General features: G+C 48.5%; 1 protein-coding gene across 2 annotated transcripts in view; it reads left to right on the forward strand.

Moving 5' to 3' along the window:
* Positions 1 to 6,810: 6,810 nt before the first annotated feature.
* Positions 6,811 to 17,583, forward strand: part of COQ8A (coenzyme Q8A) — a 45,686-nt gene continuing 34,913 nt past the window's right edge. For both annotated transcript variants that reach the window (XM_055582043.1, XM_055582045.1), the window contains exon 1: positions 6,811 to 6,968. The gene's annotated coding sequence lies outside the window, so the exon portion shown is untranslated. The remainder of the gene's footprint in view (positions 6,969 to 17,583) is intronic.

Below are 17,583 nucleotides of genomic sequence, written 5' to 3' on the forward strand. Positions count from 1 at the left end.
AGCAGCAATTGCTACTGAGGCTAAAAGGCTGGTTCTCAGAAAGATAGACAGGAGGGTATAATGTTCCAGGGGCTAAACTGAAAAAACTTTCAAGAGTGAGTGGAAATGGCAAAGGAAGGGCATTTGAAAATTCCTCCACAAAAAAATTACAAAACTGGCAAAAATATTCAAAATCTTCTTTTCAGAACTCTGCAAACTAACCAAAGGCTTACACTAACCTGGGGAGTGTTTACTAAAACAAACGGCTGAGCTAGGTAGTAGTTTGAAATATAACAGTTGACATTCCCGGTTCAAACTGGCTAAGGGAGCATAATAGAGCTGGAACTTTTCAAAGCCAGTTCTCAGAGAATTGTCATTATTCTACTTGTCTGGTACTTCTCTGGAAAACACCACTTGCAAGGCTGTCTGTGACCTGACTCGAGCTTACTCAGTCTGAAAAGCATTTTTTCCTAAGAAGCATTTGTCAAAAAAAAAAAAAAAAAAAAATTACAGACATGTGTTTTATCTTTGCAGCTGCCTGATATAGTGGATCACAGTTGAGACAAATAATAGACTATCTAAAAAGCTTAAGGAGAGCTGAGGAATGAGATATCCACAGGGACTGTGAAAAACTGACCTATTCTTGGAACTCTAGAAGGCCACACACATGGCAGGGCTGGGCATATGCTTAGGGAAGGCCCTAAGATCTCACCTGTGACTGTGAGGCTCTGCACAAGCAGGAAGTTAGATTGAGGAAGAGTTGTCAACTGCCTGGTTGAGTGTTGAAAGCATGCCCCAGCATGCACACAGAGTCTCTCAACAAACACTGGATGATTTATTAGTTCCAGGCATTTAAGGAAATCTGTCTTATCATTAGTTGACCTTAAGTTAACTGAGTAGAGACATCAGTGGCCATACGCAACAAAATCAGACTTTATAGAATTAGTTCAGAAAAATCACTAAACAAAGAACAATAAGCAGCAACAATAACAAACCCTGGGTTTATATGCAAATGATGTTTCACCAAATAAGGAATATAAAAAGTTAGAAATTATAAAGAAAATAGTCAAATAGAAACTTTAGCGTTGAAAAATATAATAACTAAAATGAAAAATTTACTACAGGAGCTCAACATGGGATTTGAACAGGCAAGAAAAAGAATCAATGAACTTGAAAACAGGAACCAATTCAGATGATCCAGTTTGAAGAAAAGAAAGAGAGAGAAAAAAAGAATTTTTTAAAAATTAGCAGAGCCTCGGAAATCTGTGGGATGTCATCAAATATAGCAACATACATAGAATGGGAGTTCTAGAAGGTGAAGAGAGAGAAAAGGGGAACAGAAAAAGTATTTAGAGGAAATAATGGCAGAAAAGTTCCCAATTTTGATTAAAAAAACATTAGTCTATATGTCCAAAAAGCACACTGAACTCCACATAACTCCACACTAAACTCAGACAAGATAAACACAGGGCTTCCCTGATGGTCAGATGGTAAAGAATCTGTCTGCAATACAGGAGACCTGGGTTCGATCCCTGGGTTGGGAAGATCCCCTGGAGGAGGGCATGGCAACCCACTCCAGTATTCTTGTCTGGAGAATTCCATGGGCAGAGGAGCCTTGTAAGCTACAGTCCATGGTCTTTCAAAGAGTTGGACATGACTGAGGGATGAACACACACACACACAGGATAAACACCTAGACACATGATAATCAAACTGTCAAAAGACAGAGAGAGAGTCTTGAAAATAGCAAGAAAGAAGCAACTCACAAAGCATCAAGCACAAAGATCCTTAATAAGATTAACATCTCATTTCTCATCAGACACATGGAAGACAGAAGGCTGTGGCATGATATATTTAAAGTACGGAAGGAAAAAAACCCTGCCAATCCAATATTCTATATAAATAAACAAAACCACGGTCATTCATCACTAGTTTATACACTCTGTAAGAAAGAAAGAGCGTCCATCAGGCAGAGATAAAAGAACAATAATGCAAATCCGCATGGTGAAATATAGAAAAGGGTGAAATATAGAAAAGGGTGAAAGAAACTATACAGGTAATCATAAAAAGGGCAGCAAAGGTCGATTTCTGTTGGTAATTTCACCTGATTTTAAAAAATCACTGCAGGGACTTCCCTGGTGATCCAGTGGTTGAGAGTCTTCTTTGCAATTCAGGGGACATGGATTTGACCCCTGGTCGGAGAACTAGGACCCCATGTGCTGCGGAGCAACTGGGACCACGCACAATCACTGGAGAGCCCACATGCCACAACTAGAGAGTACATGCACGGCAACGGAAGCTCCCACATGACTTGAGGAAGATCCCGAGTGGCGCAACTGAGACCAGTGCAGCCAAAAAAAATACAATAAGTGCGTAAAGCAACAATGATAAATCTGTGGGGGTGGGCATACCATGAACAGAGATATAACTTGTATGATAACAGCACAAAAGAAGGGGGAGAATGGACCATATGTGTGTGTGTGTATATATATATATATATAATATACAAAGTTTTTGTATATTATTGAAATTATATTTTTGAAAGTATTATTGAAATTAAGTTAGAATTAATCTGAACTAGAGGATTATGTTAATTATACCTCAGGCAATGGCTAAGAAAAAAAGCAGGGAGTGATCAGCTGTGTCAAATGCTGCTGATAGAGATCTATCTATGATGAAATTTGAGGACTGACTGCTTGATTTGGCAACTTGGAGATCACTGGTGAGCAGTTTTACAGGCAGGGTGGGGCATAAGGCAGACTAAATTGGCCCAAGTAGAATGGAAAAAAAGGAGGGGGAGAAAATTATTTTTTCTTAAAAAAGAAAAAGATAATTCTTTCATGAGTTTGCTGAAAATGGGAGAAGAGAAATGGAAGTGGGATGAAGAGTGAGAGATAGTTAACAGGTTTGTGTGCTGATAACAATAATTGAGCAGAGTGAGAAAAATTGATAATTGCCTTCTCTGTCACTGTTATTAAGGAAGAAATTTTGAGATCAGAAGGGAATTATTACAGCACCTTGCTTCTTACCCAAATGTCCCAGGAATCGGCATCTTTGGTTATTGGGAGAATATGTCTATATATACATGTGTATGTATGTATACACATATGGGTATTGAATAACACTGTATTAATATATTATGTCCACTAGAAAAGATAAAAATTAAATTTTTAGAAGTTTAAGATAAATTTGGGGAAAAAAGTCAATAAATAAGATGGTGTATCATATAATCACTAACACCTCAGGCACTCAGACATTCAGAGCAAGGTACGTAGTGAATAATATCCATGCTTCAATTGACTTTTTGCTAATTTTGAATTTTCTGGCTGTCTTTTTATCAGCTACAGTTAGATTCATCCTTGCTCTTACTTTGTAATGAGTTTATACCTAAAAGAGTAGTAACTGATCTTTCTTTGTTTTCTTATTGTTCACCCTGCCTGCATTAGTATTATCTTCCAACTGGGTTTTTGTGGGTTTTTTTTGGCCCAATTTCTTTTTTAACTTTTTTTATGGAGAATTTCAAACAAACACAGAATATGAACCCCAATATATCCATCATTCTCCTTCTTTAATTATCAGCTCATGACCTCTCAGCCCTGTAGTATTTTGTAGTATTTTGAAGCTAATCCCACATATTGTTATGATTTCACTTGGAAATAATTCAGTGTGTATATCTAAAACACAAGAACTCTTTAAAAAAAAGAAAAATAACCCCTAACTACCATGCCATTAGCGTAACTAAAAAATAATTTGAAGGAATCTTTAACTTGAAGTAATGGAGGAATCTTTGCAATAAAAAATCAGGTCAGGAAAGAAATGTTTTTAGCATAAAAAAGCTGAGGTCATTATTCACAAGGAGTAAGATCAAAATAATATCAATCTGATGAAGATTCCTTCTTTGCATAATCTACTGGGGGTCTCTGATGAAAAACTAATGTTTATGGTAGTGGGTTATGCTGGTCTTCAGGTACTGTGTGTGTGCTAAGTTATTCAGTAGTCACTCTTTGTGACCCTATGGACTGTAGCCCGCCAGGCTCCTCTGTCCATGGGATTCTCCAGGTAAGAATACTGGAGTGGGTTGCCATGCCCTCCTCCAGGGGATCTTCCCTACCCAGGGATCCAAGCCTGTCTTGACTCCTGTATTGGAAAGTGGGTTTTTTGTTTTGTTTTGTTACCTCTAGTGCCACCTGGGAAGAGAAAAGTTAACCCTGGCATTGCTAGCGGAGTGAGACTGAATTGGCCTGGAAGCATCCAATTCCCTCCCACAAGGAACCACATCCTCTCTCCACTTTCAAAGGCAGAAGCTGGAGCTGATGAAAATCACATCCTCATCCAAGTGAAGTCTGATGGAGGTAGGGTCTGTATTGTACACTACAGGAAGGGATGAACCAGGGACTCCACCATCCCATAGGCAGTGATGGAGGGTCACTAAGCTGGCAGGAGTTGAAGGAATGCAAGCAGTTAAGGGAACAGTTAGCTTGGGAGGGAGCAATGAATACCCTTTGAAGGCCCAAATAGGGGCTGAAACTTTCTCTTCAGTGTGCTAAAAGGGAGCCAGTTTCCTATTCAAGGCAAGGTCCCAGTTAGCCCTGTACTATTTGTGGCAGTTCCTTGAAACTTGTCAAAAACTCCTTAATTATTTCTCAAAAAAATATGTTGTATTTTGTGTGCAGAAGATTGGAGGGTTGGGGCAGAACTTGGACTGGCAAGAGAGTATATGAACGTTCCTGCAGAGGAGATCCAGCACCCCAATGATCAAGCCATGGAAATTCACAGCTCCCCAACCCAGGACCCGCAGGCTCTGTTCTGCCCTGCAGGGTACATGTTGCCGCAGCTCTGGTCCAAACTGTGAAGTTAGGTTCACATCTGGATTCTGTTATTTTTAATACCCACCCCCCGCCATTTCTTGCCTAGAGAATTTCATGGACAGAGGAGCCTGGTGGGCTCCATGGGGTGTGAAGAGTTGGACACAACTGAGGGCCTAACACACTTCACACTTCTTTTTTTTTTCACTTCTCCCCTCCTCCTTCATTTCAGGCGTCAGTATACAATGGCTTTCAAGTTTTCTGACTAATAATAAAAATAAACCAGTTTCATTAGGAGGTTGAGATTAACATATACAGACTACTATATACAATCAACAAGGACCTACCATATAGCATAGGGAAGTCTACTCAATACTCTATAATGACCTATAATGGAAAATAATCTGAACACAACATGGTAAATCAACTATTCAGTTCAGTTCAGTCACTCAGTCGTGTCCGACTCTTTTGTGACCCCATGAACTGCAGCACGCCAGGCCTCCCTGTTCATCACCAACTCCGGAAGTCCACCCAAACCCATGTCCATTGCGTTGGTGATGCCATACAACCATCTCATCCTCTGTTGTCTCCTTCTCCTCCTGCCCTCAATCTTTCCCAGCATCAGGGTCTTTTCAAATGAGTCAGCTCTCCGCATCAGGTGGCCAAAGTATTGGAGTTTCAGCTTCAACATCAGTCCCTCCAATGAACACCCAGGACTGATCTCCTTTAGGATGGACTGGTTGGATCTCCTTGCAGTCCAAGGGACTCTCAAGAGTCTTCTCCAACACCACAGTTCAAAAGCATCAATTCTTCGGCATTCAGCTTTCTTAATAGTCCAACTCACATCCATACATGACTACTGGAAAAACCACAGCCTTGACTAGACATACCTTTGTTGGCAAAGTAATGTCTCTGCTTTTTAATATGCTGTCTAGGTTGGTCATAACTTTCCTTCCAAGGAGTAAGCATCTTTTAATTTCATGGCTGCAATCACCACCTGCAGTGATTTTGGAGCCTAGAAGAATAAAGTCAGCCACGGTTTCCACTGTTTCCCCATCTATTTGCCATGAACTGATGGGACCGGATGCCATGATCTTAGTTTTCTGAATGTTGAGCTTTAAGCCAACTTTTTCACTCTCTTCTTTCACTCAACTATATTTCAATATAAAATAAAACTTAAAAAAATAAACTAGCTTGCATAATGTTATATATTAATTCCTCAAAATCGGCTCAGCATAAAGGACAATGCTTTGACTTGAATATTTATCTTTATGATCAGGGAGTGGAAACTGTCAGACATTTGGGGCTCGGGTCTGAAACTCTGGTTGATGCGGAGACTTGGGGCCACTCCACTTCAGTCCACGCACTTCCTTCCGGGGTAGCTCCTTCCATGTGCTGGTGGGGCCCCGCTACCTAGGGCCCCAACGAGGACACAGGCAAATAACCCCACACGCTTTGGGGCCACTGCTAGGGCGACCCGGCCTGGGGCGTGGGAGGCCGGCCAACGCTGCCAGCCCAAAGCGAAACGCGACAAGTGGGCGGGGCCGGGGGCCGGAGGCGGACGTGCATTCAGCAGGCCCGCAAGGCTTCCCAGCTCTGTGAGTCCTTTCTGGGGAACCGGGAGAGGGCTCCTCTCCTCATTACAAAACGGCCAGCGTGGAGCGGGCCCGCTGTAGTCGCGACGGCTCCTTCCTCGGCCTCTAGAAAGCCCGGGGAGTACCAGCCCGGGACAAGACAGCCGACAGCGGTCACCGCAGCTGCGTTTGCCGTCCGGTCTGGAGAAGACTGAGGTCTCCGGGAGCACGCGAGATGTTTCTCTAAACACAGCGCGTGGTCTTCAGTCCGGCTTTTTTAACTAGGGAAGAGGGCAGCAGCGAGGGGAAGAATGGGAGGGGCCCTGCGCGCTGGGGGGCCTCCCATTGGCTCCTCTCTCTCCGCCCTCAGACCCCATTGGCCGCGGGTCGAGCGCACGGGCCGAGCACGCTGCCCCGCGACGCGCGGCGTTGGGCTGGAGGCGGCGGCGCAGCCAATGGGAGTGGCCCGCGGGGCAGGGCTGAGGGCTCTGGGTCTCCGGGCGCGGGCGAGTTGGTAAACAGATCCGGAGCGCGTGCCGGGCGCCAGCGCTGAGGCGAGCGCGCGGAGGCTGCGCGAAGGTGACCACGGACCCCAGCTTCCTGCAGCCGGGTAAGGCTGCTGCCCGCCGGCCGCCGCGTGCTCTGGGCGCCGTCTGCCTGAGGCCAGAGCAGGGCTCACCTCCCGCTTAGGCCCTTCTTGCATCCTCAAGTGACAGAGCGGCTTCCCCTTTGCGAGTTTCATTTGCCCCGAGTTCCAGGCCACGGCGCGGTGGGCGCGCCTCAGAATGCAGGGTGGGCGCCTACGGCTGTCTGCTACCCCCGTTCCCACAGCCCATATCTGTCTCGGGGAGGGTGCGAAGGCTGCGTGCCGGAGCCTTGGGTCCTTGGAACTCGCCTAGCAGCCCTGGTGACCTGATGCCTTGTTTCTTGGTTGCCAGTACTGCTTTCTTGCCTCGCTTTCTTACGATGACATTTCTCTTCACGCCTAGACCCCTTTGCACTGTCTCAGGGGCGCTAATTGTCCCTGGCCCGAGGTTTGTGTCAGGATTTTGACGCCCTTGGCCCTAGCCAGCTGTTGGGTTTCACTGGTGAGGGTTTTGTATGAACATGGGAATGAGGGTCCTTTTTGGTTATGTTCTCCGCTGCCTTTTCTTTGGCCCGTCCTCCTGCTTCTTCAAACGCTGGAGATCTTGTCAATGGTCGTGCCTTTCCCCAGTGCCTGCCCCTCTGCCAAACGGAGGCCGGTCCTCCCATGTACTTTGTGGGATGGAGAATGCTGCTGGGGGGCAGGTCTGGATGCTGGAACTCTCCATCTGGATGACAGGTGCCAGTCCTCTGAAGGGTGAGCGGCTTCTCTGCAGCCTTTCATCCTAGGTAGGGCCTGCAGCCCATTGGGAAACTCGTCCATGCTCACTTGGGCCTTGGGTGTGCGTGACAGAAGACTGAAGAGTTGGACCTGCCAGGTCTAACTTGTTGTTAAAGGATTTGAGCGTGCATGATGCCAGCTTGCCAGTTGTTATGCTGGCAGGAGGGCCCATCTCTGGAGAAGGTACAAAGCGGGAGGAGGGGTGGGGAAACTGGTGATTCTCAGGGGAAACACCTTTATGATTGATGATGGCTTTGGGCATTTTCAACTTTGCAAATGATGCAGAAAAAACAGGGTTATGATTTTGGGCCTGACCTTGGACAACTCAAAGGAAAAGTGAACTAAGGTGGTCTGAATGCTTCCTGTGTGTCACATAAGCCAGGGTTTCTCAATTTTCAGCAGCATCCCTGGCCTCCATCCATTAGATGCTAGTAGTACCCCCCTCATCTTCCCCCACTAGTTGTGACAACCAAAAATGTCTCCACACATTGCCAGATGTCTCCTGGAGGACTCAGCCAACCTTGATTGAGAACCACAGAGATAAAACTGTAAGAGTTCCCATGCTGCCAAAGACCCCCTGGGACCTGTCCATGACTAGCTGAGAGGTTTAGGTAGAAGATAGCATTGTGCTCTCTGTCCCAAACCAATGATAGAAGCCATGTTGGTTGGGCTTCAGGGGAATTTCCTTACCCCCTGCTCCACACCTGGGGGATAGGGGTGAGATAGGAGGTTAGAAACCTATGGGCATTAGCTGTGCCTGCTGAATGCATGGCAGAGACTGAGTCCAGAATACAAAAGAAGTGGGTATGCATACTAAGTCGCTTCAGTCGTGTCCGACTCTTTTCGACCCTATGCACTGTAGCCTGCCAGGCTCCTCTGTCCATGGGATTCTCCAGGTAAGACTACTGGAATGGGTTGCCATGCCCTTCTCCAGGGGATCTTCCCAACCCAAGGATCCAGCCCAGGTCTCTTAAGTCTCCTGCATTGGTAGGTGGGTTCTTTACCACTAGCGCCACCTGGGAAGCCCCCAAAAAGTGGGAAACTTGTGGTTTCTGTCTTTGGGGTGTTTGCAAGACTGTGGGAGATATGAATATGAAATAACCATGGGGTGGTTTGTAAACAGTGAGCAAAGAAGTTTAAGCTGTCAGTGGTGACTGAAAGGCCAATTCAGTTTTCCATAAGTGGCTTTTGCAGTGATACTTTGCTCATCCTCACTTATTTACTGAGACATCTCTTACGTCTTATGATGTGAGAGGGGGCTAGGCCCATGTCTGCAGAGAAAAGTGTCTGCATTTCAAACATATATGTGGGTGTGTTTACTTGTACCATGTACTCCTCCAGAAAGAGGCCACCCGGAAGTGTCCTGGTGTAGAAGGGACACATGTACAATTTGTGGAGCTTTTCCAGTTGATCGAAGCGTCAAGAGACACTGGGCCATTTCTTTTTGCAGGGAAAGACGCTTTACTTCTGAGTCTAGAGTTTGTCTTCACTTTAACCCAAAATTTATGCCCCAAATTCCAAAGTCCCAAACTGACAGGGATGCAGAGAAGTGAAGAAACAATGGTTATTGGACAGGAAAAACACCCTGAGTCCATACCGTGGATTTCCTTTTCTTGTTATTGGTTGGTCCTATGGGGATGTATCAGGATTTTCCCATAACACTCCTTGGTTTGTTAGGGGGTCTTTTGGGTATCCTTTCTTGCCTGCAGAACAGAATCTGGACAGGGAGGTCAGTCTTCCTTTCTCAAAAAGAAGTTTAGAGAAGCTTATTATTGGGAAGCTCCAAACTCGGCAGGATGATTTTCCATCAAGAGCTGTGGACACTGAGTCATTATCTTTGTCAGTTGAAACAAGAGCTGTGTGCAAAATTAGACAGGAATATTTAGATAGAGAGTTGTCTTGATCTGACAGTGGCATCTGGAAATAGTTCCAGCATTCTTGCTAAACAACAGCCAGGAACTTGGGAGAGCCAGAGAAAGAAGAGCCGGTGGGAGGGGGGAATGTGAGGGTCCTGCTGTGTTAGGAGTTGCGCCCATGCAGGGAGAGGGGGTAGCGGGAATGGGGTCCGCTGACTCTGAGGCAGGGTCAGGACCCTGAGAGGGGTGCGTCTGGGTGGGCTTCTCCCCACAATTTTCACACCTGAGTGGTCTGCTAACAAGCATGCTGTTCATTGTGGGGTTATAGGCTCCTGAGCTCTTGACCTTTTTGCTTTGAGGTCATGGGCCTACAGTATATTTAAAGTTGGAAATGACCCTGAAAAAAATCTTTTTATTCTTCATACTTGGATATGATTTATTTTTTTTCTTCTGTCCATGCAGAGAAGGATTCATGAGAAAGCTGAGGGTTTTTCTCTCAACTTGCCATTTCAGAGTATTGTAGATTCTCTTGTAGTGAATAGTGACTGAGTTCTTGTCTCCAGAGCCCTCAACTTGCTTTTAAAAACATTGTCCCGTTTCCTTCTGGGTGGAGGGAGAGGGGCTGCGTTTGGTCCAAACCTGGGAAATTGTGTGTACCCTAAGGGTTGGTGCCCCTCCATGTCCTGCCCTGAAGAAAAGCCCTCTGTGACATTATGGGTGAGCTTCCCAGGTGGCACTAGTGGTAAAGAATCCACCTCTCAATGCAGGAGATGTAAGAGACGTGGGTTCGATCCCTGGGTTGGGAAGATCCGCTGGAGAAGGGCATGGCAACCCACTCCAGTATCCTTGCCTGGAGTATGCCATGGACAGAGGAGCCTGGTTGGCTACAGTCCATGGGGTCGCAAAGAGTCGGACACAACTGAAGCGCTTTAGCAGCAACAGCAGCAGCTGGTTATTTACTCCTTGTTGAACAAGTATCAGTTGATTGTATGCCTTGAGTGTAGCATTGGGAATATACAACTGAACAGTTCTCTGGGTCCCTGGCCTCTGGGAATTGTAATAAGGGGTATGCAGATACCACCTAAGCACCCTAGTGTGGTTTGAACTACGGGCTCTGAGTGAGACCACTTTTGGCTAGTGACTCTTGGAGGAGAAGGTGTATTAACTGGGACACTGAGGATGAGCAGGATTTTAGCAGAAAGAGGCAGGAGTGTAGAGGAGTGAGGGGCCAGTGCTTCCCAGACTCTATGCTGAAGGCCAGGTTTTATTTTTCCCCAATTTGCTGCAGACCAGTACTTTTGTAAAACACACTAAAAGTGTCATCAGTTCAGTTCAGTCGCTCATTCGTGTCCAATTCTTTGAGACCCCATGGACCGCAGCATGCCAGGCTTCCCTGTCCATCACCAACTCCTGGAGCTTACTCAAACTCCATCGAGTCGGTGATGCCATCCAACCATCTCATCCTCTGTTGTCCCCTTCTCCTCCCACCTTCAATCTTTCCCAGCATCAGGGGCTTTTCCAACGAGTCAGTTCTTCACATCATGGCCGTGCTAAATTGCTGTGAGGGTTTCTGAGTGCTTGTGCTTAGTCACTCAGTCGTGTCCGACTCTTTGCAACCCAATGGACTCCTCTGTCGATGGGGATTCTCCAGGCAAGAATACTGGAGTCGGTTGCCATGCCCTCCTCCAGGGAATCTTCCCAACCTAGGGATTGAACTCAGGTCTTCCACATTGCAAGCGAATTCTTGACCATCTGAGCCACCACCAGGGAAGCCCAAGGATGCTGGAGTGGGTAGCCTGTCCCTTCTCCAGGGGAACTTCCTGGTCCAGGAATCTAACTGGGGTCTCCTGCATTGCAGGCAGATTCTTTACCAGTTGAGCTACCAGGGAAGCCTTTCTAAGTGCTTCAGTTCAGTTCAGTTCAGTTGCTCAGTCGTGTCCGACTCTTTGCGACCCCATGAATCGCAGCACGCCAGGCCTCCCTGTCCATCACCATCTCCTGGAGTTCACTCAAACTCACGTCCATCGAGTCGGTGATGCCATCCAGCCATCTCATCCTCTGTCGTCCCCTTTTCCTCCTGCCCCCAATCCCTCCCAGCATCAGAGTCTTTTCCAATGAGTCAACTCTTCACATGAGGTGGCCAAAGTACTGGAGTTTCAGCTTTAGCATCATTCCTTCCAAAGAACACCCAGGGCCGATCTCCTTTAGAATGGACTGGTTGGATCTCCTTGCAGTCCAAGGGACTCTCAAGAGTCTTCTCCAGCACCACAGTTCAAAAGCATCAGTGGCAAAGCGTCTGTCTACAATGTGAGAGACCTGGGTTCGATCCCTGGGTTGGGAAGATTCCCTGAAGAAGGAAATGGCAACCCATTCCAGTACTCTTGCCTTGAAAATCCCATGGACGGAGGAGCTTGGTGCAGGCTATCCATGGGGTCGCAAAGAGTCGGGCACAACTGAGCGACTTCACTTCAGCTTTCTTCACAGTCCAACTCTCACATCCATACATGACCACTGGAAAAACCATAGCCTTGACTAGACGGACCTTTGTTGGCAAAGTAACGTCTCTGCTTTTCAATATGCTATCTAGGTTGGTCATAACTTTTCTTCCAAGGAGTAAGCGTCTTTTAATTTCATGGCTGCAGTCACCATCTGCAGTGATTTTGGAGCCCCCAAAAATAAAGTCTGACACTGTTTCCACTCTTTCCCCATCTATTTCCCATGAAGTGATGGGACCAGATGCCATAATCTTTATTTTCTGAATGTTGAGCTTTAAGCCAACTTTTTCACTCTCCACTTGCACTTTCATCAAGAGGCTTTTGAGTTCCTCTTCACTTTCTGCCATAAGGGTGGTGTCATCTGCCTGTCTGAGGTTATTGATATTTCTCGCAGCAATCTTGATTCTAGCTTGTGTTTCTTCCAGCCCAGCGTTTCTCATGATGTACTCTGCATATAGGTTAAATAAGCAGGGTGACAATATACAGCCTTGACGTACTCCTTTTCCTATTTGGAACCAGACTGTTGTTCCATGTCCGGTTCTAACTGTTGCTTCCTGACCTGCATATAGGTTTCTCAAGAGGAAGGTCAGGTGGTCTGGTATTCCCATCTCTCAGAATTTTCCACAGTTTATTGTGATCCACACAGTCAAAGGTTTTGGCATAGTCAATAAAGCAGAAATAGATGTTTTTCTGGACTCTCTTGCTTTTTTGATGATCCAGTGAATGTTGGCAATTTGATCTCTGCTTACTCCTGTTATTTCATCAAGGATGACACCTTTAGTCCCAGGACCATTCTTTGAGTGGCATCTGTCCAGGCAGTGGGCTCTTTGAGCAGAAGCCTTGGGGCCGGGGACTGCCTGGTGGGGGTGAGTGCAGCTTGGTAGGAGGGTCAGGAGTTGAAGGGGAGTGGTAGAGGGCTGAGCTAGGGAGTGGATGGGGTGAGTCCCTATTTCCTGTTGAAGTAGCCTGTGCGATCACCCTTAGGAATTTAGGATAGTCCACTAATACTTCTGTTGTGGCATTTAATCTCAGCAGTGGGGTCAGGGGGCCAGGCGGGCTTGGCCTAGCCCTCCTACTTTTCAGCTGATAGTTCAGGCTGGAAAGGGTTCCCTGAGCGCTCACAGCTCAGTTGCAGCCTGGGGGGCCCTGACAGAGAGGGAGGTGGCTCCGTGCCGTGGCATATGTGCAGTGGACGTGGTATCCGAGGGTATTGGGCGGACTGTGCGGGACGGGGGCTGTGGGGCGTGGGGGCGGCCTTCTGCTGTGGGAACCCAGGGTGCAGCGATACTGGCTCTGTTGGGAGAGGCCTAAGGAAGCGGATTCCTGTGCTGGGAGGTCTGAGCTGGGGCCTGAAGCAGGAAGTGGCAAAAGTGGGTGCCGCTGTGGGGAGGGGAGGGCACTCAGTAAGCAAACTGTGCAGAATGGGGACTGGATTATGGTGCAGGGCTCAGGGTAGATGAAGGGGAGCCTAGTGAGGTGGCCTGTAAGAAGTGAGGGCGGCCTGAGTCCCAGGTGGCAGGCCTTGGGGAGATGGAATGAAAGCGTAGATTCCAGAGAGTATAACTCTGTGCAGGTGGAATCTCTTAAGTGACTGCTTAACCTGGGCTGAGATGTCTAGTGAGGGGAGCACTGTTTGGGGTAGATGGTGGTGTCACTGCTGAAAACAGGGTCAGGGGAGGAGGAGCTGGACGGGCGGAAGGAAGATGGTGATCGTTTTAGAAGCAAAGGGGTTGAGGTGCCTTGTGGGATTTTCCCCTGTATTCTTTTGTTATTAAGGTACAGTTTGCGTACAGTAGGTTCACACTTCCTGGTGTGCAGTTGGGTGGTTTGGTAAATGCATAGAATCATGTAACCATTATCACAGTCGAGGTCTAGAACTGCTCCGTTCCCCCCACCCCCAGTTCCCTGGACCCCTTCATTGGTGTCCGTAGGACTTGGAGGGAGAGGTGTCATGTATGTATAACTGATTTGGTTCTAGGATTGATTCAGTGGTTGGGATGGCCTGCCGCAGCTGGGAATGGCATGCACAGGCCTAGGGGAACCACCAGCCCATGGGGAGGCTGAAGCCTGTTCCCAGGGGACAGTGTAGGGAGCCGGGTGGAGAGGCTGGGGACCAGGCCTGGGGACACCTGCGCTGTGAGGATGAGGAGCTGGTGAAAGAAGCTGAGCTGAGGGGCTGACAGTGAGTGACGGAAACCCAGGTCAGGATTTCCCGAGAGAGTGTGGGGCCAGCAGGAAAGGCTGGGGAGGATGGTGTTGGGTTGGCTTAGGTGGATGGAGCCATCAGATAGCCATTGTGAGTGTCATGGTGTGGGGGGTGGTGGTGGAGAGCTTGGGGTCTGGGCCAGACAGCCTGTGCTGAGGGAGGAGGAAGGACAAGACGGGAGGTGCCCTCTGTCCCTGGAGCATTGGCAGGGGTGAGACTGAAGGAGAGACAGAATCAACAGGAGGTTTTTTCATATTTGGTGCATGAAAGCTGAGAGCAGGTTTGTGGGCTTGAGGGGGAAAGCTTTTGTGGAAGGAGAGATTGAAGGCAAAACAAAAAATAGGTTAGAGGCAGGGTCCTAGAGGAGGAGGGAGAGGGAAGAATTTCGGGATGGCAGTGCGGGGAGGAGATAGGATGAGGATATAGGAGATAGGGGAGGCCGGGGGAGGGCTGAGGCCTGGACCAGGGCTTGAGGGTGAGCACAGCTGATTGCCTCTGTTTTAGGGAAGCAAGAGGTCAGCTAGATGTGAGTGAGGCCCTCTGCTTGATGTGAGAGGGGAGGCTGGCCTGGGGTGGTGCTCAAAGGGGAAGTCAGGCTCCTGGCAGCTGCTGAGGAGGGAGGGAGGGAGGGAGGGAGGGAGGGTGTGTGTGTGTGTGTGTGTGTGTGTGTGTAAGTGGGGCAGGAAAGTGTTTCCTGGTGTGTGTGTGTGTGTAAGTGGGGCAGGGAAGTGTTTCCTGGTGTGTGTGTGTGTGTGTGTGTGTGTGTGTGTGTGTGTGTGTAAGTGGGGCAGGGAAGTGTTTCCTGGTTCTCTGAGAAGGGTCCCAAATCCCTTCCCTACTCCCTGCCCCTCCTACTGGACTTTCCCAGAGGTGTTGCCTGAAAGAGGTTGTGGTCCCCACCTCTCTACCCCTGAGAAGCAAGTCTGCCCACCCCCGCACCCCCCATCCTACCCCACCCCCGCCACACACACACGCTTGCTGTTTTCATAGAGTGTCTAGAAGGGTTAGTACTTAGATTCTTTTGAGTGTGAAAATCTGTGTGTGTGTGTGTGTGTGTGTGTGCGAAGTCGCTTCAGTCATTTCCGATTCTTTGTGACCCCATGGACTGTAGTTGCCAGGCTCCTCTGTCCATGGGATTCTCTAGGCAAGAATACTGGAGTGGGTAGCCAGGCCCTCCTCCAGGGGATCTTCCCTACTTCGGAATCAAACTCGGGTCTCTTATGCCTCCTGCATTGGCAAACAAGTTCTTTACCACTCACGCCACTTGGGAAGCCTGTGATTCTCTCTAGACCCTGTTAAATCCCAATTTTTAGCACAGCCCTGGGTCATCCTGATCCGCTCAGGGGATAAAAGGCCATGACCTAATCTCAAATCTTGAGGTCATCTAGGTCAGTCTCAGCTTCTTATACATGAGGAAACGAGGAAGCTCAGCCCAAGGGAGAGCAGGAGGGCCCGTTGTCACATGTGGCTGGTGTCCAGGGTGGGCTTCGAACCTGGGGCTGGCTGGCCGCCCTTGCGGACCAGGAGCCAAAGGGTTCCTGCCATCTGCTGGGCAAGATGCGAGGTCCCGGGGGTTGTTCACACACAGAACTTTTACATTAAACCCAGATCCTGGGGTTAAGCCTGGTTTGCTTTCTGCCTGGCACATTTTCTCTGTTTGGCACCAGGCCTGGCTCAGGGAAGGGTGAAGGTAAGAATAGGTTGCCCTGTGACCCACAAGTGGTTACTGTTTGACAGATTCTGGAGCAAACATCTCCCATCTGTGTGAGATCAAAAAAGCAGTTTGTGGCTCTTGCTCCCTGCTGTGTTTATAGCCAACGTTTGGTAAAGCTGAGGGCTGGGTACCACGTATGGGTCAAGCCTGCTATGCCCCTGTTGCAGCCCACATGAACGCACTGTTAGTGGGCCAGACCTGCTCTCCTTTTCCGTCTTCCCTCCCACTCTTCTTCTAAGGAGGGAGTGGGGCTGAATAGGGTATCCTGGGTGGACCACACCACTCGCTCCCCGTGTCTGCGTGCGCATAGGAGCAGGCTCCCAAATGTCCCCTTACGAACGTTGTTCTTCCTCGGTTTCCTCCTCTTCTGCCTGTTAAAACACTGGGGTGCTGATCCTACTACTGTGTCCATGCCTCTGCATTGGGGGTGGTTCACAGTGATTGTGGACAGAAAGCGTTTCCCAGGTGCTTAGCATCCCTGGTGTCACTTGAGTTGTGGGTTCAAAAGATGGAGCTTGGGAAGCTGGGGAACCCCTGGGTGCCCGTGGGTATGACACTCCTGGTGAGGGTGTAGTGGAGTGCCAGCCCTCAGCAGGAGTCAGGGTCTGGGTAAGAGAGTCCCCTCTCCAGGAAGGCACCGTGCAACCCTGGGAGATGGGATGGATACACAAAGAGTCATACAGGGCATGGCAAGAGGGACTTTAGAGGAAGAGAGGTGGCTTTAGGATGGAGCAGGGGACTGCTGTGGAGCATCTTAATGTTTCATGAAGATGAGGAGGACTTTGGTAGAGGAAAGGGTGTTCTGGGGGAGGCAGAGGGCGCAGCATGTGGAAGCAGGAAGACGTGTGAGTGTGTGTGTGTGGGGTAGGGGTATGTCTGTTTGTGTGTTGGGGATGAGCCATTCTTGCTGAAGCCCTGGTGTGGGGGAGATAGTGGGAAATAAGCACTGGAAAGATGTCTTGTGGTCCACAGTGAAGAACCTTGAGGGCCAGGCCTGGGCCCATGGCCTTAGTTCTTCCAGCAAAGAAGAGTGGAGGTCAGTGAGGAGGCAGCCGCCTCGCCCTCTGTCTGTCCTTTTCTCGTTCTCTTCCTGCCTACAGTCATTTGTCTGGAGTTGTCCTTTGTAGGTTAACTCACTGGCTTTAAAAACTATTGGGGTTTTGTGTACACTTCCCTGGTGGCTCAGATGGTAAAGAATCCGCCTGCAATACAGGAGCTCTGGGTTCGATCCCTGGGTTGGGAAGATCCCCTGGAGGAGAGCATGGCACCCCACTCCAGTACTCTTGCCTGGAGAATTGCCATGGGCAGAGGAGCCTGGTGGGCTACAGTCCATGGGGTCGCAAAGAGTCGGACACAACTGAGCAACTGAGCACATAGTGCCAAAGGGTTGCATGGGCTCTCCGTGGCAGGAGTCATTAATTTAACCTTTACACCAGTGATGTGCGTAAGTGTCTGTGCCTGGCCTGCATGTGGTGTTTGGAGGTGCTGCCGATAAAGTTTGGTACATGGTAGGACTGGGGCCACATACCCAGAGTGGACCCAGTGTGAGGCTCCTGCCTCTTCCTCCCACTGTGTCTGAGATAGAACC

The sequence above is a fragment of the Bubalus kerabau genome, chromosome 5 (assembly GCF_029407905.1).
Source record: "Bubalus kerabau isolate K-KA32 ecotype Philippines breed swamp buffalo chromosome 5, PCC_UOA_SB_1v2, whole genome shotgun sequence".
Classification (NCBI taxonomy): domain Eukaryota; kingdom Metazoa; phylum Chordata; class Mammalia; order Artiodactyla; family Bovidae; genus Bubalus; species Bubalus kerabau.